Here is a 12,465-nt window from a genome sequence, read left to right on the forward strand (position 1 = left end):
GCTTTGTTTTTCCCAGTTGCCTTTTGAAATCTTCTATTCAGTTCTTTAACTTCTTGATTTATTCCCTTTGCTTTGGCTTCTTGGCACTCTAGTGCAATATTCAGTCTCTTCTGATGTTCATTTTGGTCTTTTCTTCTTCTGTCTTTGTAATGACCTTTTGCATTTTTCTTGGATGATTTTATTAAATTTTTTTTAAAATTACTTTGCATTGATATTTCTTATATCCTCCCACAGCTCATCTGGTGTTCATTCATTAGTTTTCAAGGCCTCAAACCTTTTCCCTAGTTGGTTTTTAAATTCAGGTAGGAGAGACTCAAGATCAAATTTTGAATCCTGTGGATTCATTTCGACCTTTGCTAATTTTAATTTGAACTTGTGTATGAGTAGTTGATTGTCTGTTCTGCAATCAGTACCTGACCTAGTTTGCTGATATTGAACTTTTCCAACAATTCCTTCCATAGATGTAGTCAGTCTGATTCCTGTACATACCATCAGGGAAAGTCCATGTGGATAGCCTGTGTTTATGTCTCTGATAAAAAGTATTTGTGATGACTAAATCATTGATTGTGCAGAATTCTATCATTCCATCCCCAGCCTCATTCCAGTCACCATGTGCATGTTTTCTGACTACTGATCCTTTTTCCTGGCTCCCAACTTTTTCCTTCTAGTCACCCATTATTATTAATGCCTCTTAGTTACGTGTTCAATTGACTTCTGGCTGCAAAAGTTCATAGAAACCATCTATTTCCTCCTATTTGGCTCTGGTTGTTGGTGCATAAATTTGAATGATAGTGGTATTAACAGGTCTTCCTTGTATGCATAAAGAAATGGTCTTTTTTTTTAACAGAATGTGTCATCTTTTATTGGACAGAGTTCTCAATCTAGGAGTCAGGGCTGTTGAAGAAGGGAAGGGCGCCAGGGCCAGGAATGCAGACGGCGCCTCTTAGTGGTACTTCCATAACCATTCATGTTTGAGCTCCTTGTAAGAAAGGCAGTAGCTGAACACCACGTAAGCTGTCAGCACCATGGACAGCCCAGCGATGCTCCCCTTCTTCACATTGACATACTTGTTGTAGTACCAGTAATAGCCTTGCTGGAACACTCCTGCGATGCTGCTCAGGGTGAAGTCCTGCATCAGTATCCAGCTGGGCAGCACCCCCAGTTTTACATCCATGAGCTACCTCTCCTTCAGAGGTACCAATGCCCTCAGGTCAATTCACCAGGTTTTCCAGGCTGTAAATCTTTATGAGAAGAGATTTCCCATCTTTATTCTTCAGAGCACTTGCTGGATTCAAATAATCAACCTCTTGGCTAGCAGGGTAACACATAACACCCTACATTACCAGGACTGTCCCTCAAGTCAAAAATCGATGGAGGCCATCTTGGAGTCCTAGGTAGAAATGGCCTTTTTAGTTATAAAAGTAACCCCGTTTTTTCCTCACCTTTCCATCTCCAACGTAGAAGATCATATGATCATCTGATTCAAAATGTCCCATGCCAAGCCATCTCATTTCACCAATACCTAATACGTTAATATTTATTTGTTTCATTTCTTTCTGGACAATGTTCAGTTTTTCTACATTCATGCTTCTCACATTCCACATTTTAATCATTAGTTTCTGCTTACAACTGTTCATCCTCCTTTGTGTTTCCAAGTTTGAGAGCTCAGCCTCAGTTATCATATCTTTTATTCTACTCTATGTGTGCTCTATTGTACGTAGGATTTTCGAAGACCTGTTATATTTCAGAAGTGAATGGTCAATCCTTCTTCCTAGTCCATCTCAATTTGGATGCTTAGCATTAGAACAATATCTGATGGACAAACATTTTTGTGAAAGGAGCAAATGAAAGACTTGCCCTTCCAGAGATAACTATACATGCGGTGCCCCACCTTCTCACACGTGTGTCTTATCTCTTCCCTTTCCCTGCTACATCAGCACTGCTTGGATACCAGCCTACCCTGCTCAGCACCTCCCTCAACGTCCCCCAACCACCCCTTGATATGATGTCTTAGGCCACCAGTCACTTCTGTGTTGTTGTTGTTAAGTGTCATCAAATTGAGCACTACTCATAGTGGCCCTATGAACAAAAGACTTGAACCTGTTCTATTATTACTATGATTGTTTCTCTAAGTTCATTGAGTTTCCAGAGGCACGTTGTTTAAAAAGTGGATGCCACTCCTGCATCCAAACTGTCTCAATCTGGGAGCTCCACCAAACACTGCCCACCATGGGTAACCATTGGGACCCTAAGCAGGCGGAGTGAATACAGTATGGTGCTTGGCTACAACTTCTAATCTTTCTGAAATGTATCACAGTATAGGTCCTACATTGTGTGGCATATAAATGTAAAGCAAAATTAAAAATGTAATTACCAGCCCATAATTACTACCCTGATGAGGATTGGTGGAACCTTTAAAATTATAACCCTTAGCCTCCATGTGCACCTAAACTCATGTCCTGGCACAACGTTCAGTGAATAATATTTAGATCTATAAGAAGAGTGGAAATACCAGTTGTGAGTCAAGAACCTCTTCTTTAAACCAATCATAATCTGGTGGGCAGGGCTTTGTGATTTTAAAAGTCAATGTTAAAAGACTGATTTCTTATTAGAGTTACAAGCAAAATTAGCAGTTTTGGGCAGTGTTTAGAGAGAACATTGTTCCAATTGGCACAGCACTCGTCTATCAGTTTGATGTACTCAGATAAATCATGGGCTGCTGCACTACTGGTGTGTCAAACGTCATAATGGTTTCTCATGGTGGAAAGGTTTTAGTAGAGCTCCCAGATTAAGACAGATAAGGAAGCAGAATTCCCAGATGAAGACAGACTAGAAAGCAGAATTGTCCATCTACTTCTTAAATAGCAGGCCTTTGAAAACCCCATCAACACTAGAGAAACATGGATAGTTATAGCAATGTAGTGAGAGAGCCCAGACTGGCAGTCAGTTGAAATGAGAGAAAAAATGACAAATATCCCTATGGACTTGAATATTGAAAAACTCAAAATTGTTAAAAATTAAATGAACACGTGAACATCAACATACTTGGCATTAGTGAGATGAGATGGACCAGCTTTGGCCACTTTAAATCAGATAATTATATAGTACACTATGCTGGAAATGAAAAACAGAGAAAGAATTGTGTTGCATTCATAGTCAAAAAGTTGATTTAAAGTTCTATTCTGAAATACAATGCTGTGAGTGATAGGATCTTTTCCACGTGCATATAACGAAGACCTATTAACATGACTATTATTCAAATATACACTCCTACATTCAGAGCCAAAGAAGCAGAAATTAAGAATTTTTACCAAATCTTGTCATCTAAAATTAACCTAACATGCAACCAAGATGTGTTAATGATAATATGTGACTGTAATGCAAAAGTGAATGCAAAAGGAAATAGTGAAGAAGGAAGGCTAAATGGAAAATTTGGGCTTAGTGATAGAAATGAGGCTGGAATTAGAAAGAGTGAGATTTATATTTTAAATAATTTAATCATTGCAAATACCTTTTATTAAAAGACACAAAGACTTCACACTTGGTTCTCACCTGATGGGCTGCACCAGAATCAGATGACTATATCTGTAGAGATGTGAAGAAATTATTGGAGAAGCTCAGTATTAGCAGTCAAACTGAGTCCAGGACAGGCTGTGGATCAGACCATCAATTACTAAAATGCAAGTTCAAATTGAGGTGAAGAAACTAAAATAGGCCCACAAGAACCGAGATATGATCTTGAATCTATTTCATCTGAATTTTAAGATCATTTTAGGAATAGGTTTGAGGCATTGAACACCAGTGATTGAAGTATAGATGAGTTGTAGAATGATATCAAGGATATCATCCATGAAGAAAGCAAAAACATCATTCCAAGAAAGAGGAGAGAAAAAAAAAATGAAATGGATGTCAGAAAAGACTCTAAAAATTGCCCTAGAGGACCAAGAAGTCAAAACAAGGGGGAAACATGTTGAATTAAAATAACAGAGCAGAAGATTTCAAAGGGCAGCTTGAGAAGACAAAGAAAAATATTATAATGGAATATGGAGAGAGCTGTAATGGTAGCATAAAAAGGGAATAACTCACTATTCATTTCCTAAGTGCAGAGAACTAAAAAAAAAAAAAAAATTTAAATCTTGATCACAATATTGAAAGATGCTATGGGCAATATATGAAATGACCCAGAAAGCATCAAAAGAAGATGCAAGAAATACACAGTCACTGTATCAAAAAGAATTGGTTAATACTGGAAAAATTTCAGGAAGTACCATATGAGCAGGAGCAATAGAAATCAAGGAGGAAGTGGAAGCTGGCTGGACTGAAGGCACTGGCAAAAAATAAGGCTCCAGGAATATATAGGATTCCAACTGACTTATTCCAATTAATAGGTGCAGTCTTGAATGCACTCACCAGTTTGTGCCAAAAAATTTGGAGGACAGTTGTGTGGCCAATTGATTAAAAGAGATACATAAGACTCTTGTCTGGGATGGAATTCCCAAATGGTTGTTCCGAGTCTGTAGGTCTTCTTTTCATCCCCTTGGAAAAAGTTTTTGATGTGCATAGAGATTTAATCTTTAGAAGGTCCCAGGCATTAATTTTCTCCTCTTTAGATTGTGCATTTCTGGTTGTATTTGCCAATCTCTTTATACCTTGGACTTAGTACTTCTAAGGTTGATCCCAGTTTGTCTCTTATGAACATTATGGTTTTGATACTCTCTCATTCCAGTAAGAGTGGCAAAATTTAACAGGACAGCAAGTAATAGATGTTGGAGAGGATGTAGTGAGAAAAGAACTCTTATACATTGTTGGTGGGATTGTAAAATGGTACAACCATTTTGGAAGGCAGTTTGGTGCTTCCTCAAAAAGCTAAACATAGACATTCTATACGACCCAGCTATTCCACTACTTGGTATATACCCTGAGAAAATGAGAACCGAGGCAGAAACTGATATTTGTTCACCAATGTTCATAGCAGCATTATTCAGCATCGCAAGAACATGGAAACAGTCCAAATGTCCAACCACAAACAAATGGATTGAGAAATTATGGTACATTAACACAATGGAATACTATGTACCATGTAGGAGCAATAACTTTGTAAATTATTGCCTAACTTGCGAGGGGCTGGAAAGCATTATGCTGAGTGAACTAACTCAGTCCCATAAGGATAAATATTGTATAAAACCATTATTGTAGAATGAGTATAAGGATCCAGAAGGAGGAAGAGGCTTGAAGCAGAGGGATGTGGATGTGCAAGGGGAAGGGGAGATTAATCATTGAGTTGTACAATTTGATGGATGAGGGGATGAGGGAAAATTGAAATAATTCATTCAAATTTGTATTTGAATTTTAAAAATAAACTAGTGGAAATTTTTTTTCATTTAAAAAAATATATAAATAAAACAAAAAAAAACACAACAAACCAATAACAGCAACAATAAAAAAGAGTACTGCATACCAATGAAGAAGTTTATCTTTTGCTTTTCAAAGAAAGAAGCAAACTGGGGGGAGGGAGGTAAAGAAAAAAGTGCAACAATGAATGAATGAAAATCCAAAATCTCTGAAAATGTTCATTAAAATTAATAAAATAATTTTTTTTAAAAAAGAGTATAGTACATAGATAGGGAACTACCAGAAGTTCAAACAAAGAGGCCGTGGCAGCAGAGATATTGTTGCTGATGTAAAATAGATTCTGGCTGAAAGTAGAGAATGCCATAAGAAAGTCTATTTGTGCTTTATGGATCATGCAAAGACATTTGACTGTGTGGATAATAACAAGATTGTGACTAACATTGAATAACAAAATTGTGAATAACAAAATTGTGAATAACAAAATTGTGACTAACATTGAGAAGGATGGGAATCCCAAAGCACTTAATGGTGCCCATAAGAAACCTATACCTGCACCAGGGGGCTGTTGTGTGAATGGAGCAGGAAAACACATTACATGGTTTAAAATCAAGAAGGGAGTGCTACAGAGTGGTATTCTCTTTCCACACCTGTACAATCTGTAGTATGCTGGGCAAATTATTTGAGAAGCTGAACTCTATGAAGAGGAATGTAGCATGAGGATCTGCGGGAGACTCAGCAATAACCTGTGTTATGCAGATGACACAATCTTGCTCACTGAAAGTGAGAAGGACTTGAAACACTTGTAATAGAAGGTCAAGGAATGCCTTCTATATGGATTGCATTTCAACGTTAAGGGGGAAAAAACGTAAAAAATTCATAGGCAACATCATGAGAGATAGAGAAGAGATTGAAACTGTCAATAACTTCACCTTACTTGGATCCAAAATTAACATCCTTGAAAGCAGCAGACAGGAAATAAGGAGACACATTGCACTGAGAAAGTCCACAGTTAGCTACCGCTCCAAATTATTGAGGAGTAATGATGTCAATTTAAGGACTAAAGTGCATCTGATTCAGGTCCTAGTCTTCCCAGTCACTTTTAATGTATATGAAAGCTGAACAATGAATAGGAATGACTGGGGAAGAATTGGTGCCTTTGAGTTGTGGTGTTGGGGAAGAGCCCTGAACATCTCATGGACAGTGAACAGAATAAATAAATCTGTTTTGGAGAAGGTACAGCCAGAGTGCTCTTTGGAGGCAAAGATGATGAAGCTTCACCTCACATACTTCAGGCATGTTCATAGGAGGGACTATTCCTTGGAGAGGGACTTGCTATTTGGAAGTGTGGAGGGTCAGCAAATGAGAGGAAGACCCTCAACCAGGTAGACTGACATGGTGACTGCTACAATGGACTCTAGTGTGTCAGTAAGGAAGTGTGAGAATGGCACTGTATAGGACGGGGTTCAGATCCATTGTTCACAGGCCTGCCATAAGTTCTACTCAACTCGACTGCACTCAACAACAACAGTCTGCAATTAATCTTTTCAATTGAATTTCTTTATTTCAGGTATTATATTTTACAACTATATAGTTTCATTTGCTCCCTATTTAATGTTTCCTTTCCTATCTTCACTGTTTGTTTTTTTTCTTTAAATCGCTGTTAAGTCTTTATAGCAAACTTTTTTAAACTCTGATATGATATTTGCATGTCATTTCTTACTTTCTAACTTTTTTATCCATTGACTGATTTTTCTGAAGGCTATTGTCATATTTTTCTGCTTCTGAAAATTTCTGGTAATATTTCATGGGATGCTGCAATTTGTTGAATAACTAGACATTTTTGCCTTTATATAAATTGCTAGGATTTGTGTTTGTCAGCTAAAAATTTTCAAACTATGTTTAATCTTTAGAAACTTATATTGACATGGGCCTACAGTAGCTTTAATAAGAACTAATTGGACATTTTTCAGATATGTTTTATGCACCTTAGATAGTCAATGAACTTCCTCACTCTGGCTACCTAAAATGCATCTGCCCCTCAACTTTGTGTTCCTGGGGGCTGTTAGCAATTCACTGGTAGTTGTTTTCTATTCTGTTAGTGGCGTTTTACTTTTGAATAAGAAAATTAGTAGTTAGTAAAAGTTTCAAGAAGTATCCTATGAAGATTCTGGAGCACTCACTCATTCTTTTTATTCTCTCCCTCAAATTCTCTTGTATCTGGTACTGTGCTTTGCAGATTCCACCTGAATTACACTCCACAAACTAAACTACAATCTCTAGGTACACAAGTCATTGTTCTCAATCTTTATCCCATCCCTTCCTGATGGGAAATCACATTCCAGGCAACCAGCTTCAGTGATCAAAAAACTGACCTTGTTTCTCTTCTCTCAGTGATCTCAGTCCTACGAAGCCTTTGCTAAACTGTGAAAACAATTATCTTCTATATTTTGTCTTGTTTTGCAGCCAGTTAGTTAATTCCACGTGGCCAGAAGATCCATCTTCTTTCATTTGAATTTTTTTAAACTTTTAAATAACATAATTTACCTACACCTGTGATTAAAATGTTTTAAAACCCAACTCAAACTCATTGCTGTGGAGGAGGAATTGTCTTCCAGGTGACCCTCGAGTGGGTTCTTGGTTGCTCTAAATCACACAGGAGGAGTGTGCCCGTCTTTCTCTCATGAAGCCACTGGTAGAGTCAAGCTGGCACTTCCTTTGGATTATCATGTCAACTCTATATGGACTACACCACCAGAGTCCATTAAACACGGTGTTTTAAAGTAGATGATTAGATAGAAATGTTGTCCTTCTGTCCACAAAACACAACACATTTAAGAAAAGAATGTATGAAAAGTTCTTGAGTTATATATCATATATAATTGATAATTGAGGTGAAGTGTATGCCTAATGTCAACATATCTCGAATGCTTCTTGAAATAAGAGAAGTCATGAAATTGCTCACACTCGCACACTCCCCCATCACAGACACACAAGTGCACACACACACACAGAGCCCCTCCCACACATCCATGCCACACACTCCACACAGGACTCACCTCATACCTACACACAATTGTTTGTTTACAGCCAAGCTAATCTTTTTAATCTAAAAATAGTTTTATGCTTTTAAAAAACTCAGTACATTGTTTTTACATAAGAGTTAAAGGGGTTTATTATTTTGTATTCATATGTATTATTTTTCCATTTAAGATAATAAAAATGACCTTCTGGGAGTATGATGAGGTTAATACACGTTTTTCCTAAGTATAATTCCCGATGTTAAGCATGGAAGGTTTCTTATTTCCAACGATGATGTCTCTCCTTGATCAAGGCAAAAAGAAAAAATTCCTAAAACAACTCCTCTTAGGAGCACATTCTGATTCTTAGACTCCCACAAATACTGCTATCTAAATATTTAGAAAATAGTTTTAGGACCTATATGAACAAAATCATAAAGATAATTTTCTAGGAATATTTACATCACCACATTTTATAGTATTGAAAAGAGAGCAATTATACCCCAAAGCAGATTTACTCTAAAATAACTGTAATAAAAGGGGGGGAGGGAGAAATCAAGGGAGAATCTGAGAACTTTCGACCAAAAGAAAAGTTAATAGCATGAGACATCTGTCAGTGAGTACCATAAAAAGTCCTTGAAGCAAAAGAGTTTACTGTTTATTAAAATGTTATGTGAAATTTCCAACAAATAATATTAAAACTAGAGGAAAACTAGAACTTGGGACTGATGATTGATATAGAAATCTTTAAAACAGGCATAATGATTATTTTCATCAAAAGGCATTGTTTTGAAAGGGTTAAAGGAGACCAAAACCTTTTAAAACACAAGCACCCAATTTACTAATGATTTGTGCCCATGCACAAATCAAATTAATTGCACTATTTCTGGAAATATTACAAGTAGAGAGAGAAATTTCACATTAATCAAACCCATTTAAATCCATTTGGAACCTTTTTTGTGATACATTAAAAAGATTTAGCTGTTGAAGTAGTTAGGAAAGCTATTTGGACACAATTATTTAAAATTATTAAAACAGGTTTCTAGTCTTCCCTAAATTTAGTAACCTGGAGCCCAGGACCTCTTATAGCCCTCTCCAAGGCATGGATCCTATCGTATTCTTGACACTGGCCTCAGTTGGTTTATTTCAGCAATGCTTCTGGCATCCTAAGAGCCAAAACCACTTTTCCCTTCAGGAAATATATATTATTAAATCTCTAATTAGAAAGGAATCAAGAACTAGGTTGTCAGCTGAAATGTATGATGACTTGTAAAATGGTAAGGGCCACAATGGTTCATTTTAAAATGCTGGCTGCCACTAACATTTCCTTTTCCTTTTGCTGCAATCACTTAACAAAGAAATGCATTTCTGAGCCACAAAAATTACATCTAAGAATGCGCAGAAGTGATGCTCAATGAAGTACTTTGCAGGACAGAATCTAATCATACTGATGGGATTAGGTTTTAGTCTCACTTACTGCGTTTCTGTTTTATAGGCCCCCGAAGACCCTTTTGGGGAAAAATGCAACCATTTCACCAAATTTCAAATGTCCTAGTTTAGTGTCATTAATGGCATCGTATGGGTAAGGCTAGAAGGAGGCAAAGTGGACGGGTGAGAGAGGCGAGAGATACGTTCTGCACCAAGCAGCAGAGTTTAACAGCATGCCTGCCATTTATGTTAATAGAAAGCATGCAGTTATAGCCCCATTCACCCAGTGAACAAGTACAGTACCCCAGCTTGTCCTATTACAACTTTTCATTGGGGAACAACTGCATCTTTCTCTTTCAACATTAAGCACGGGCTGCACTTGGTGAAAGGATACCCATAAGGTATTGGACCAGTGACTTGGCTCCAGCACCAACTTTGTTTACCACTCAGTACAGTAAGTGTCTGGTCTGGCGCAAGGCTGACATGTGGAGGTGACAGGCGGCAAGTCTGTACTTGCAGATCACTGTCCTTCGAGAAGGGCAGGTTCATGATTCCCAGTGGAGTTAACCTTGCCAATTGCCTTAGCCCATCTGCTGGTAGAAACTCAAACAATCCTATCCATATACAGATATTTCTTGGTATGTTAAATAAAAAGAGTCAGGAATCTTTTAATGTGCATTTTGAAATGTGTAGAAATCACATAAACATGTGTAAAGACCTTTGCTAAGCTTACCCTTTGGCACGTCCTACTTTTCTACATCCATCATACTATTTTCAAGAGCATTTCTAATTTACTTTTATAAAAGCCTTTTTTATTCTCAGCACTACTTGGCTCTATAGAAAGGTCGAAGAATTTTTCCACAGTGCTAGAATGTTAGGCACAGTTTCTGTGACCAAGAAATGCTTTACTCTTTTAAGTACCCCGATTTCTTTAAATTTGTACAAAACTTCATTTAGCCCTTTAGGTTTCTCTCCAATCCAACTTCACTTAGTATGTAAGTTATGTAAGTTTTGTTTGTGTGATATTTATTGGGCTGCCTTATAGTAATACCTCTTCACATTTGTATAGAGAACACTGGTGACTTAATGGTAAGGAGCTGTGCTTCAAACACATATATAAGGCACACAGTTCGAATCCACCAGTTGTCCTACTGAGGGAAAATGAGCAGTCTTCTCCCATGTGATTTAGTATCTCTAAACTCCTGCTGAAGGGTCAGTCAGATCTGATTGAATGTTCATAACAACAACACCACATGCAGTGTTGTCCTTGAGATTTATCATATGTCCACTTTATCTCATTGAATTTAGTGATTTTAAGAAAAAGATGAAGTGTTTACATTTCTTGGTCTGAACCAATCATTTTTCAGTTAAAAGAAATCAGTATACTTTTAAAAAAAAATTTTAATCATCAGCTTCCCTGCCATTAATACATTCTGATGGCACTGGCCACAGTATAATACATGTTTCTCTGCCAACAGAAAGGCCAGTGGTTTGATTCTAGGAACAGCTCCATTGGAGAAAGATGGACACTATCTCCCCTCGTAAAGATTTACAACCTCACAAATCCAATGGATGGTCATTATGGGTCAGAATGTGCTTGGACTCTGTCTTTAAACAGTCCATGCCTTGTTCTCATCTCATGCAGCAATAGCACTTAGGCCCTTTTGGAAAAAACTTGTGCTTTTAGTCTATATCTATTCACATACTCAAGATTCCACTGTTTTCTCATATTTCTTGGACTTTCACCAGTCCTTATCAGTCAACCATTGTCTAGTAAGTGTACATGCTTTAAAAATTAAATTTCAAATTTACTATTAACTATTAAATGTGTACAAATTGCAGGCTTCTAGAGCTAGGAAAGTACTTAGAGGTCATTACACTCAAGCTGACCATTTTACAAATGAGGAAACTGAAGAATGTGTTGATAAGGTGAATTATCAAGGTCCATGAGATAGAAGGTGACACAGCAAATCTTATAGATACTACAAAGACAATTTTCTTTTTTCATGTCTTACTGTGGCTACTTATTAATGTTTCTATGATAAATGTTTAAAGATAATGCCATGTTTTCATACACAAGCACATATTTATTTAAACATCTTTGTGTTTTAACAAAAAGAGGAGTGAATTAAGAGATTATAGCTCTACTCTTACATGTGTGAGATGGCACTGAATGAAAACTGGTTGTGTATTTATTATTGTTGTTAATTAGTTTATTTCTTTTTGATACCAAACTAGTATTTTTATCTAGGCTGGATCTCATTTCCATTGTGAGTTTTACTAATTTAAAAAAAAAAAAAAAGATCCACCATCAATTCTGTTGTGATAAAGGTCTTCACATGAAAAGATAGATTATTTTTATCTCATAATTTCCAGTAAATGTTCATGGTCTTTGACAAAGAGAATGGTAATGAGACTGAGTCCCTTATGAGGAGCTTGGAAGATTTTAAATACCTACATATCCAGGAATGGTTGGAAGAATGGACTTGATAAAGAGAAAAAGCTCAACTCTAAGGAAACCATAGGCTGTTGGAGCAGAGAGCAATGGTGGTGGTGACAGCAGTATTCACTCATCACTGCTGCCTGGGTTTGCACGCAAAGTGACCCACCATCAGATTTGAAGGTTAGAAATCTTAATGCAAGGAGACTGCCTACCTTTCTCCAGAGA

The 12,465-nt window shown here is 37.0% G+C and overlaps 1 pseudogene; it reads right to left on the reverse strand.

Annotated features, from left to right (window-relative positions):
- Window positions 1–943: 943 nt before the first annotated feature.
- On the reverse strand, window positions 944–10,346 carry LOC102866294 (annotated as a pseudogene).
- Window positions 10,347–12,465: the final 2,119 nt, after the last annotated feature.

Source organism: Elephantulus edwardii, unplaced genomic scaffold (genome assembly GCF_000299155.1).
Source record: "Elephantulus edwardii isolate Elephantulus edwardi_28Jun2011 unplaced genomic scaffold, EleEdw1.0 scaffold00036, whole genome shotgun sequence".
Lineage (NCBI taxonomy): Eukaryota > Metazoa > Chordata > Mammalia > Macroscelidea > Macroscelididae > Elephantulus > Elephantulus edwardii.